The 13988-nt window shown below is 48.1% G+C and overlaps 1 pseudogene; it reads right to left on the reverse strand.

The window, feature by feature from the left end:
* Positions 1–12: 12 nt before the first annotated feature.
* Positions 13–13971, reverse strand: LOC115584693 (host cell factor 1-like; annotated as a pseudogene).
* Positions 13972–13988: the final 17 nt, after the last annotated feature.

Consider the following 13988-nt stretch of genomic DNA (forward strand, 5'->3'; position numbering starts at 1 on the left):
CAGGAGACAAACACACATCGATCAGAAGAACATCAGAAATATGATTAGTATTAATCATTAACATCCTCATTCAGCTGATTCTCTGATGTTTAACCAACATCTTATTTGAATTCTGTCTCCTGGTTCATGTTCCTGTTCCGTCATCATTATTCTCACCTTGTAGCCACCGGACCTGCGTGGCCGGCCCGTAGCCCTTCTGATTGCGTGCAGCGATGCGGAAGATGATGGCAGGCTTGGTGGTGTAGTCGATGTGGGCGTTGGCGAGGCTGGAGGCCTGGACCAGGCAGGACGGGTTGGGACCGCAGTAGACCCTCATGAAGGCCAGCTGGGCCGGACCAGAACCTGAACCAGAGGTGGCCTGGCTGGACTGGATGGCCAGGTAAACGGAGTACTCGGTGATCTTCCCCGATGTGACGGCAGGAGGCTCCCAGGTGAGCTGAGCCCCATCCAGGTTCTGCAGAGCCAGAGTCAGAGGTGAAGAGTTCAAAGGTCATGAAACCAGCTGCTGTTCATCATCAGACCACATGAGACCAGATCAATACTGAGGATCAGCTGACCCATCAGAGCTGAGGCTGCAGTGAGACTGACACTGATCATCACAGAAGGAGAACAACTGATGAGTGACGGTGAACATGCTCCCCCTGCTGGTCTCTGATCAACAACACATCCTGCTGGTCTCTGCTCAACAACACATCCTGCTGGTCTCTGCTGGTCTCTGATCAACAACACATCCTGCTGGTCTCTGATCAACAACACATCCTGCTGGTCTCTGCTGGTCTCTGATCAACAACACATCCTGCTGGTCTCTGCTGGTCTCTGCTGGTCTCTGATCAACAACACATCCTGCTGGTTCTGACTTCACTTACAAACAGGAAGTGACTCTCACCTTGCTGATCTTGATGGCACATGGCGCACCGGGGAAACCAGGAAGACACGTTTTAAATGCCGACACGTCCGAGAAGTTTCCACGGCCGCAGATATTGATCCCCGCTACCCGAAACTTATAGGCCGTCCCCGGCTGCAGCTCCACCTTCCTCATCTGACTGTAGTCCGGCATCACACCTGAGTCATCCTGTAGGTGGAGACAACATTAACACCATCAACCACCTGATCAACCACCTGTTCATGCCATGGTGTTCAAGCAGGTGAAGTTAATTTTGAAGGTCAATAATGCTTTTATTTTGTAAATTCTAGTTGTGGTTCCTGTTGAATGAAGATCTTTAATAAAAGGTCCTGTTAGACCTGAACCCTGTTAGACCAGGACCAGGACCAGGGCCCTGTTCCTGAATGAACCCGCCACATTAAGAGTCTTCTCATCAGAGAAGACTATGTATATTTGTTGGTATATCTATTTTTTCCCTTTTTTATTTTTGACTATTATTAATGTTCATTGTTTTATTTTTGTCCTTCAGCTGCTGTGACACAGAAATGTCCCCATTTGTGGAACAAATAAAGGAATTCTGATTCTGGTTCTGATTCTGATTCTGATCATCAGTGAATTGATTTGCAGCTCTTACGTCGGCCACGTTGTCTTCGTAGGGGACGTAATAATGTGACACCACCATGTTGGTCACTTTGACTATTCCAACGTCGTACCACTGACTGTCCCTCACCGCCGGCTTCACCTGGACGCCCTGCACACACGCACACACACACACACACACACGCACACACGCACACACACACGCACACACACACACACACACACACACAGTTAGCATGTTGTTAGCATGCTGTTAACATCACACTGTTGTTGCACTGCAGCACTTTGTCTCACCCCTGCAGTTGCTGCGATGCCATTGGTCCCCTCGCTGAGCATGGCAGCGTTTTGACTTCTAGCCGGGCTCGCTGTTAGAGAAGGGCCGGGGCCAAATGTGCTGGCCAATCGGGCCACAGCGCTTGTCACTGCTGATGATGTCAGCTCGTGTCCGTTACTCTCTGCTGCCGGGTCATTCAGGCTGTCTGCTGGAGCAAGGCCCTCTGGGAAACAGAGGAGGGTTCAAACAACTTTACTGAACCCTGTCAGTGGACAGTAATGACATCACAGAACTAGAGCGCTTAGCGACGATCAGCACGTGATGTCTGCAGGTGCTCTTATGTTGTCTTATGAACCTTTGGATTAGTTCCCACAGGAGGTGGGACAGACACTGTGACATCACTATGACATCACTGCAGGTGTACCTGTGGGCACGCTGCTGTGCTGTGGTTCTGGTTCTGCTGGTTCTGCTTGGTTGTGGGCATCCTGCAGGCGCTGCTGTTGTTGGACCAAAGCTGCCAGCTCCTGCTGGGTCAGGACGATGGGAAAGGACTGATCCACCAAACCATCTGCTTCTCACACACACACACACACACACACACACACACACACACACACACACACACACACAGAGTGTGTGAGATGTTTTGTGCACCAACCAGTTGAACAAACACAACAACAGTAACAGGCAGACAGCGACATCATCATACAGACGCTGTCAGTGTGTGTGTGTGTGTGTGTGTGTGTGTGTGTGTGTGTGTGTGTGTGTGTGTGTGTGTGTGTGTGTGTGTGTGTACCCATGTGTCCTGCTGCCTGCAGGACTGCCTGTATTGTCGCTTGCTGAACTGCCTCCTCTGTTGCTGCGGTAACAGCCAGCTGACCTGGGTTCAGTCCTGTCACCATCAGGGTCGTTGCCCCGGCGACCACTTCACCCCCGTCCCCTTCTGATGACATCAGTTCCTGCGGTAGACCGCTGTCTGAGGACTCCATCTGACAGAGGGACAAACTGATTGGTCATCTCAATGTGTGTGTGTGTGTGTGTGTGTGTGTGTGTGTGTGTGTGTGTGTACCTGTGCTGCTGCCTCACTGCCCTCCACCTGAACCTGTAACACAGACACTGCTGATGACATCACACGCTCTGATTGGCTGTCTGTCTGCATAGGCTCCTCCCTCTCTGCTGCCGTAAGCATGGCAACAGTCTCCGCCTCCGAGGACTCCGCCCTGCTATCTCCAACCAATGATGTGATCTCCTGCACAGACAGATGGACGGAGGGAGTCAAGGGACATGAGCAACAGGCGAGTTCAAGATCACGCAGTGCTGCTGCCTAAATCGTGATGCATGCTGGTTAAAATGTGTCCACGACGACCTGGATGGGAGTGGTTTCTGCTCCGCATCCGTTGGGCGCGTTCAAGTTGACCTCCTGCTGCCTGATCACATCAGCGAGATCTGCTGGCGACAGCAGGGGCGGGGCTACAAACGCTGCTATGAAGTCGGACACTCTCTCGGACGAAGAAGTGGAGGAAATTGAAATGCCATTATATTTTATATATATATATATTTTATATATATATATATATATATATATATATATATATATATATATATATATATATATATATATATATATATATATATATATATATATATATATATATATATATATATATATATATATATATATATACACATATACATACATACATACATACATACATACACACACACACGGCAGCAGTTCCACTGCTCTATTCCATCAGCCAACATGTTTTGGTTGACTAATATTTTGAACATCTCAGATTGAATAATTTCTGAAGGAGATTAATATGAGAAAAAGGCCAGCAGAGTTCCCATAGCATCAGGTAAGAAAACTGATCGCAGTCGTTGTTGATTGTAATCAAACATTAATGGCATTTCAATTTCCTCCACTTCTTCCCAGACGAAGAAGGCAAACACCACAAGCTCAGCCAGGTCACGTCACGTCTACGGGAAGAGAGAGTGTCCGACTTCATAGCAGCGTTTGTAGCCCCGCCCCTGCTGTTGCAGCAGATCTCGCTGATGTGATCAGGCAGCAGGAGGTCAACTTGAACGCGCCTAATGACAGTGTGATGGTGTGTGTGTGTCACTTACAGGTATGGATGGTCCGGGTGTGGGTGTGGCCTGTGTAACTGTGGTAACAGCTCTGCTTTGACTGGCTGTGGTGGAGGAGGCGGGGTCAGAGGAGGTGGAGGAGGGGTCTGTGGAATCTCCCTGCAGACTGTCTCCACCCTGCTGGGCTGGAAACAAAGGACAGGAAGTGATGTCACATGAATGGTAGATTTGACTGAACGCAGGGGTTAAAGCAAATCCTGAGCCTGAATTTTTTTGTGTGTGTGAGTGGCGGGGGGGGGGGGGGTTTGTGGTATTTTCACACTCGGTCTGCTGTTGATGCCGGTACATCAGCTGTGGTTGTTGCTCCCGTTGACCGTGTTGTGTGTTGGACAGTGCAAACAGCTGCTCTATGGGCTCTGAGTCGTGACGTGGTAGCACTTTTTCACCGCTAGTTGCATAGATTAGCTTTCTCGAGCACAAAGTGCAGGAGCAAGCTGCTGCTCTTAACTTCTTGCACGAGCTACCAAAAGACTTACCGTCTTTCCCTGTTTCTTCTATCCACGCCCAGCGCCATTAATTTGTCAATCCGTAATCATTTAGGAAGGCATCTTCTCCAGGCTTCATGAATTTACTCTCCATCCTAAACTCCTACATGACGTCTCTGCACGGGTATCAGTTCAGCATGAGACTCAGTTGAAGCACGTATTTCCAAGACCCGCCCCATTTTACTTCTGATTGGCTAATAATGTTAGTTTGAGAGAGGGAGAGTTGTGTTCCCATCATATCATTGGCAGACGCACTCATGAACTCTCAAGTGATATCAAGACTTTTTCTTTTTTTAAATATAGGAATTTTTTCCCCCCCGCAGTTTTCAATGACTCAAAGGTCGGTCAGGCCACATGCAATAATACTGTAATATTCAAAACAAAATGTCCTTTCATTCAAAACAACAAGAAATATACAAAGTAAAATAAAATGTCATTTCCATTTTCACATAAATTAAAATACATAGTTGAATATTTCCTTTGTGTTTGCCTTCAAACATTGTGTCCATCACTTCAGTCATGCATTATTTTATTATTTCTGCATCTGAGAACGGCTTCTTGTGCTTACCCAAAATCCACACCACTCTAAGTGAGCACTCAGTTGCTTTTTGTTGTTGTGACATAGATGTGACTTGTGCTTGCAGCTTGATGATGATGATGATTTCAGTGCATTTATTGGTGTTGTGCTCATCTCTGAATTTTGAGGAAATGTCTCTTCAGAATTCCTATGCTTCGTCTCATAATGCAGTTTCAAATTGGAACTCTTCATCACAGCTTCTCCTGGCATATTGTAACGCCCCTTGTGGACTGTGGCGCAATGACTCTTGGGTATTCTGTTGGTGTTGGTGTAATTATGGTTTGTGAATGTGTTTGTGAATAAGATGATATGTAAGATGGTTGTGGGTTAATTCACGTCATTTGTTCTGTGATTAAATGGTGTTGAGTTTTAACAAGGATGATAAAAATGTTGGCACCGCGAGTGAAAGGGTGTTTGCCGGGAGAAACTCCCCGTCCGTTAAGATATTGAAATGTGTGAAGGTATATGATGAATTCTTAGCTAGAACTTGCTAAACTACATTGGGTCAACTCCTAATTACCGCTGCAGTGTTAGGCGCGTGGGTCTTGTCCTGGTTGGAGGGAGAATGAATGTAAATTTAAAGTCCATACTTCTTTGAGTTGCCGATTTTCACTGTCCACTTTTTTTTAGCAGTTTACTTGAAACACGCCATTTTCAGTCTCTTACCACCAGCAAAATGTGAATACGCGAACTGCTCCAAAAACAAAAGTGAAAGTTAAAACTTGCGCTCGCAGCAGTGAGTGACCCAGCTGTCTGTGTATCGTTGGCATGGAGACAAGTCCCGGTGTACACGTGCTGACCCAACCAAAACACATTAGTGAAGGAATAACAGATCAGAGGCCACAAACAGGAGGCCGGTGGGCCGGATGCGGCCCGGGGGGCGCCTATTGAGGACCTCTGCTTTAAGCCCTGTGAACGCTGAGAAGAGGACAGGTGTGTCAGCAGGTCACCTGTAGCTGTGGTGGCAGTGTTGGTGGTTCCTGTCTCGTGAGTCTCACACGGTGGGTTGGAGCACACCTGAAAGCACAAACAGAGCTCAAGTTTTAACCAATCACTGATCATCAGCACACCTGTGTGCAGTTCGGTGAGATGGGTCCGTACCGCTTTTTAATGCCAGATAGCCGATATCAGTTCAATGCGGCCTTTCCCCCTCTCTTAAACAACAAAGCTATCGATAACACATCTGTAAAGAAACACATTGATTAACCTTTAAAACTTAAACATGTTTAAACTGTAGGAAACACTCAAGCTCGCTCCAGCTGGGCACGTGACACATGCTGCTCTCTTTACGGCATGTTGTGCCTAGTGTATTCTGAGAAGTGAAGCTTGTGATGAAATAAATACAAATTTGACAATAAAACTCAAGGGCTGTACTCAAACCGTCAGCCTCGCAGCCTGCCATTGGACAGTCTGAACGGACACAATGCATTCTGGGCCAGCTGAGTATGTGCACAAGTCTCACGGCATAGCCTCTGAAATTGTGCCAGTGCAGTAAACATCAGGGTATTTCTCAAGTAAACAAAGCTGCATCCTGCACAGTCACAAAGAAACTTCATCCTCAACTGGACGTCAACGTGAGTGTGAGTGTCGTTCAGACACACCTGCACAGTTCTCTCACCTGTCGGAGTCCTCCAGCTCCAGCTGTGGTGGCAGTGTTGGTGGTTCCTGTCTCATGAGTCTCACACGGCGGGTTAGAGCAGGTGTTCCCTCTGTTCAGACTAACAGGATGTGGAGACTACACACACACACACACACACACACACACACACACACACAGACACACACAGTTGCAGTATCGATACTGTGTATTGATGGCGTATCGTGTGTGGAGCAGCTGCTCACCTGCAGTGCTTGGCTCATGTTGGCGGAGGCCACGGTGGCGGTGTTGGTGGTGCCGGTTTCGTGCGTCTCGCAGGGCGGGTTGGAGCATACTCGCTCGCTACCACCCATAGTTGCCGTGGCAATGGTGGCGGTGTTGGTTGTTCCCGTTTCGTGCGTCTCGCAAGGCGGGTTAGAGCAGACCAGCGTCACTGCAGCACCACAGTGACATCATCAACACACCTGATTATGTCTGCAACAGTACTCTTTGCATCCTGCACACTGACTGAAACTCGTACGAGTGTCCGCAGCAGTAGTTTGTGTACCTGCGGCAGCTGCAGGGTCTCCGGCCTCTTCCCCTGCAGCAGTAGTACTTCCAGGTTCCTCTGAAGTAGGAGAAGCCATGATGGTGACGGGCAGATCCTGGACCAGCGGCTGAGCCTCGGCACCACTCGGAGTCGTGATCAGAGTCACCTGACGGGACGAGACTGCAGTATTACTACAGTGCTACTACAGTATTACTACAGTACTACTACAGTGCTACTACAGTACTACTACAGTATTACTACAGTGCTACTACAGTATTACTACAGTGCTACTACAGTACTACTACAGTGCTACTACAGTACTACTACAGTATTACTACAGTGCTACTACAGTATTACTACAGTATTACTACAGTGCTACTACAGTATTACTACAGTATTACTACAGTGCTACTACAGTATTACTACAGTACTACTACAGTATTACTACAGTGCTACTACAGTATTACTACAGTATTACTACAGTGCTACTACAGTACTACTACAGTATTACTACAGTACTACTACAGTATTACTACAGTGCTACTACAGTATTACTACAGTGCTACTACAGTATTACTACAATACTACTACAGTGCTACTACAGTGCTACTACAGTATTACTACAATACTACTACAGTGCTACTACAGTGCTACTACAGTATTACTACAGTATTACTACAGTGCTACTACAGTATTACTACAGTACTACTACAGTATTACTACAGTGCTACTACAGTACTACTACAGTATTACTACAGTATTACTACAGTGCTACTACAGTATTACTACAGTATTACTACAGTGCTACTACAGTACTACTACAGTATTACTACAGTACTACTACAGTATTACTACAGTGCTACTACAGTACTACTACAGTATTACTACAGTATTACTACAGTGCTACTACAGTACTACTACAGTATTACTACAGTGCTACTACAGTATTACTACAGTATTACTACAGTGCTACTACAGTATTACTACAATACTACTACAGTGCTACTACAGTGCTACTACAGTACTACTACAGTATTACTACAGTGCTACTACAGTATTACTACAGTATTACTACAGTGCTACTACAGTATTACTACAGTGCTACTACAGTACTACTACAGTATTACTACAGTATTACTACAGTGCTACTACAGTACTACTACAGTATTACTACAGTGCTACTACAGTATTACTACAGTATTACTACAGTGCTACTACAGTATTACTACAGTGCTACTACAGTATTACTACAGTGCTACTACAGTATTACTACAGTATTACTACAGTGCTACTACAGTATTACTACAGTGCTACTACAGTATTACTACAGTGCTACTACAGTATTACTACAATACTACTACAGTGCTACTACAGTGCTACTACAGTATTACTACAGTGCTACTACAGTATTACTACAGTGCTACTACAGTACTACTACAGTGCTACTACAGTATTACTACAGTGCTACTACAGTATTACTACAATACTACTACAGTGCTACTACAGTATTACTACAGTGCTACTACAGTACTACTACAGTATTACTACAGTATTACTACAGTGCTACTACAGTATTACTACAATACTACTACAGTGCTACTACAGTATTACTACAGTATTACTACAGTGCTACTACAGTATTACTACAGTATTACTACAGTGCTACTACAGTACTACTACAGTGCTACTACAGTTTTACTACAGTGCTACTACAGTATTACTACAATACTACTACAGTGCTACTACAGTACTACTACAGTATTACTACAGTGCTACTACAGTATTACTACAGTATTACTACAGTATTACTACAGTGCTACTACAGTACTACTACAGTGCTACTACAGTATTACTACAGTGCTACTACAGTATTACTACAATACTACTACAGTGCTACTACAGTACTACTACAGTATTACTACAGTACTACTACAGTATTACTACAGTACTACTACAGTACTACTACAGTGCTACTACAGTATTACTACAGTGCTACTACAGTACTACTACAGTATTACTACAGTACTACTACAGTACTACCTCAGTACTACATCAGTACTACATCAGTACCTGTTTATGATCTGTTGCCGCTGCGGTTGCTGTGGTAACCTGGCTTGACAGATTAGCGGTAGATGCCAGGGTGGTGATGGGCGTGGCCAGGGAGGCACTTCCTGCTACAGTCCCGAGCGTGGACACACCTGCAGAGACAGAGACAGACTGATGGAGGCCGGCTCAGTGCAGTACAGTTCCAGCTGACGGGCATCTGACCTGTGCTTACCTGTGGTTCCCTTGACGACCAGTGTGGTGACGGTGGGTTTGTTGGCCACAGGTGACACCAGTCTGACTCCACCCATTGGGACAGTCCTGAGGATGGTGCCAGGCATCCCCGGGACTCCTTTCAGCACCACCTGGACACATGAGCAGGAGAGCTTAGAACACATGAGCCTAAACACACACACACACACACCTGTGTATGTATGTGTTACCTGTGTGAGGCCCTGCTGGCCGGCGGCACTGATTTTGGGGACAGTGGTGATGATTTTGCTGCCACTTCCTGGTGTGACCATCTTGGTGGTCAGGAGGGTGATTGGACTGTTGGCACCTGTAGGGGGCGGAGTTTCACTCAGTCAGTCATGAAGTGTTAAAGGAAAAGCAGCCGAGGTGTTCAGGTGTGTGTTGTCGTGGTACCTGTCCCCCCCTGCAGTGCAGACATTGGGATGGTCTTGATGATGGTGGTCCCGGGTTTGGAGATTGTCGGGTTGACGCCCAGGATGGTGGATTTGTTGGATGAGGATCCGGCCTGCGCGGTGCTGAGGAAGGTCGTCTGTTTACCGTCTGCCGATGTCACCAACTTCAGGATGGTACCTGCTGGGAGACCGCCCTTCGCCTGAGAGACAGACAGACAGACAGACAGACAGACAGACAGACAGGTGTTAGTGTCTCTGCTGTCAGCTGGTATCACCCTCTCCTCCTCATTTCTTGTCAGTCACCAGTACCTGGAGGATCTGGGTGACTGGGCTGCTCCCAGCCTGACCAGTAATAGCTCCACTCTGAACTGGTTTGGTCTGAACCACTGACACCACCTTCCCCAGGTTACCAAGGTTACCGATCTGAAACAGAGAAATCATTTAGTTTGAATCGGTGAGTTAAAGCACCAATCATCTGCAGAGGAGACGAGTCCGAGATGAAGACGAAGGTGTGAGTCCAGAAGCATCAGACACAGATGATAAACACGACTCACGCGAATTAATCCACGTTGTCACACAGAGACCATTTATGAGAGAGTCGGCCATGTTTCTACAGGAGCTCAGACGAGTCAAACCACACACCAACTTGAGGAGACGAGAGGTGTTCAGTTGGTTGTAATCTGCAGCCTCACCAGAAGATGGCACTAAATCCCCACGCTGGCCCTCTGAGTGTTGAGCTGCCGACTGTGGATGTTACTGACTAATCATATTCTCCATTATTAACTTAAAGTGACAGCTTCCTGTTTGTTTCCGTCTCTCGACAGCGACTTGTTATGTAAATGAGACAAATGACATCACTCACCAGAGCTCCACCTCCTCCCACACCGAGTGGACTGTTGACCAGAGTGATGGTCTTTGTAACTCCGCCCACCACCGTGGTGACCACCTGAGCCTGCTGGGAGACCGTCACCGTGCCCGACTTATGGACCGTGATGATTGGTCGGCTGGGGGTGCCGGGGGTGGAGACAACTGAAGCCGCGCCCACCTGAGCTGCAGCAGTCTTCAGCATGCGCGTGGCGGGGTTACTCACCTTAGACACACAGAGACGAGTTTCTCTTAAACACGTTGACACTTTCAGTCATCAGTGCGTTCATGTATTGATCCAGTGATCACTGCAGTCACTGCATCTACTCTGGGCTGTGCACACTTCATCACTGCTTCTTTACTGGTTTTTAGTTGTAGTTTCAGAAACATTTCATTTAAAAAAGGAGCTGAAGATAAATTGTGATTATTTCTGATGTTCTGCTCATGTGCTGAGAACTGGGTCACCGCTGACACTGGGACCTCTGCTGGGATCCTTTACGTCACTTTGCTGCAGCAGTTACAACATTTCAGGTTGAACAGCAACAGCAGATAAGACGTATCTAAAGCTGCTCTCCTCTGCAGCTCAGGGACACACAGGATAACAGCTGATGTGTGCCGACAGTAACAGTATTCAGTAATAGTACCCTGACAGAGTACTCTGTGTACTCTGAGTACTCTGCAGTGTGTACTGAGTATCACAGCTGTGTACTGTATGTACCATCGTCACTGGAGCGGCCACTTTGACCGGCAGACTGCTCGATCCTGAACTCACAGCCACCGTCTTCACAATTGATGCTCCTGCCGGGACGTTCAGCATCGTCGCTGAGGACGGAGTTATCTTCTGAGTCGCTGCAGCCGCAGCCGCCAACGCCGCCATACCGCTCATCTGAGGACTGCTTCCTATTGGCTGAGAGCAGACAGAAAGCAGGAGGGATGTGTGAGACAAGCCAGTAGGCTGCCTGGAGCTGTTCCTGAGTTGTCATGGTGATTGTTTGGTTATCACATGACTTCTATTAAATTCAGTCACATGACGTCAGGAAGGGATGTCACTCTATAGCTGAGTTGACTCTGAATGAACAGGTAAGATTCAGAAAGGTCTCTTTACCGTCCCCTGACCGGCCTGAACAGGTACGACCATGCGAACACCTGCAGGAAGTGTCGTCACGGAGACTGGGGATTTGGGCGTGGCCTGTCTCACTGTGACGATGGAGGCTCCACCTGCTGTACCTGGAGCTGCTGCCACCTTCAGGACAGCTGCAGAAATACAGGAGACAGGTGAGGAACAGTCACATTTACCCGCTCTGTCACCTGTAGATCTACCTGTACAGGTGTGTGAACCTACCTGGTGCTTTAGTCCCAGCAGCCAATGGGCTTCCAGGTGGTAGGGAGGTGGTGGGGGAGGGGACCAGCGTGGATGCCGGACAGTGGGAGAGGTTGGTTTGCTCTCGTCATGGTGACGGGGTTCTTGGCAGAGCTGGCTCCAGGTGTGACGGTGGGGACGGGGGGTGGAGACAGAGGCAGGAGAGGCTGCTGAAGGTGTGCTGGGAATATCGTACTTCTGCAGCTGGCAACAGGTAGGTGTCGGCGGTCTGCGACGGTCCCCAGCTCACCTCCAGAGACGACGTGTTGGCCCTGAACCAGCCTGCACCCGAGAGGGAGCGCAGGGACGCTCTGAGGACATACAGGTGAGACAGGGTGAGACAGAAAGATCGGACAGGCCTTCCTCACCTGTCTCCAGGTGTTACAGTAGTCAACAGTCGTCCTCACCTGTCTCCAGGTGTTACAGTAGTCACCAGTCGTCCTCACCTGTCTCCAGGTGTTACAGTAGTCAACAGTCGTCCTCACCTGTCTCCAGGTGTTACAGTAGTCAACAGTCGTCCTCACCTGTCTCCAGGTGTTACAGTAGTCAACATCCGTCCTCACCTTCTCCAGGTGTTACAGTAGTCAACAGTCGTCCTCAACCTTCTCCAGGTGTTACAGTAGTCAACAGTCGTCCTCACCTGTCTCCAGGTGTTACAGTAGTCAACAGTCGTCCTCACCTGTCTCCAGGTGTTACAGTAGTCAACAGTCGTCCTCACCTGTCTCCAGTGTTACAGTAGTCAACAGTCAGCCTCACACACTGTCTCCAGGTGTTCAGTAGTCAACAGTCGTCCTCACCTGTCTCCAGGGTTACAGTAGTCAACAGTCGTCCTCACCTGTCTCCAGGTGTTACAGTAGTCAACAGTCGTCCTCACCTGTCTCCAGGTGTTACAGTAGTCAACAGTCGTCCTCACCTGTCTCCAGGTGTTACAGTAGCAACAGTCCGTCCTCACCTGTCTCCAGGTGTTACAGTAGTCAACAGTCGTCCTCACCTGTCTCCAGGTGTTACAGTAGTCAACAGTCGTCCTCACCTGTCTCCAGGTGTTACAGTAGTCAACAGTCGTCCTCACCTGTCTCCAGGTGTTACAGTAGTCACAGTCGTCCTCACCTGTCTCCAGGTGTTACAGTAGTCAACAGTCCGTCCTCACCTGTCCTCCAGGTGTTACAGTAGTCAACAGTCAGCCTCACCTGTCTCCAGGTGTTACAGTAGTCAACAGTCGTCCTCACCTGTCTCCAGGTGTTACAGTAGTCAACAGTCGTCCTCACCTGTCTCCAGGTGTTACAGTAGTCAACAGTCGTCCTCACCTGTCTCCAGGTGTTACAGTAGTCAACAGTCGTCCTCACCTGTCTCCAGGTGTTACAGTAGTCAACAGTCAGCCTCACCTGTCTCCAGGTGTTACAGTAGTCAACAGTCGTCCTCACCTGTCTCCAGGTGTTACAGTAGTCAACAGTAGTCCTCACCTGTCTCCAGGTGTTACAGTAGTCAACAGTCAGCCTCACCTGTCTCCAGGTGTTACAGTAGTCAACAGTCGTCCTCACCTGTCTCCAGGTACCACAGGTCCTTGCAGCACACCTGGTTGTTCCAGGCTTTCCTGTATCCGTCTCTGCCGCTCCAGATGTAAAGTCTGGAGTTGATGGCGACGCTGCAGTGACCCGCTCGAGCTCTGGGGATGTTCTCCTCCAGACTCTCCATCAGGACCGTCTCCCAACACATCGTGTCTACACACACACACAGTCATCATCATTATCCTGATGTTTCTACTCGCTGAACTGTGTGTGTGTGTGTGTGTGTGTGTGTGTGTGTGTGTGTGTGTGTGTGTGTGTGTGTGTACCCAGGTTGAGGCAGGCCAGTGTGTTGGTGCACTTCCACTCCTTCTCATGAGTCGCCACTTTGACATCATCCATCACCAGAGGAACCCAGCCTCCAAACACATACATCCTGCAAACAGACAGGTGGAGGCAGACAGACAGAGCAGAGAGGTGGA

Source organism: Sparus aurata, chromosome 7 (assembly GCF_900880675.1).
Source record: "Sparus aurata chromosome 7, fSpaAur1.1, whole genome shotgun sequence".
Lineage (NCBI taxonomy): Eukaryota > Metazoa > Chordata > Actinopteri > Spariformes > Sparidae > Sparus > Sparus aurata.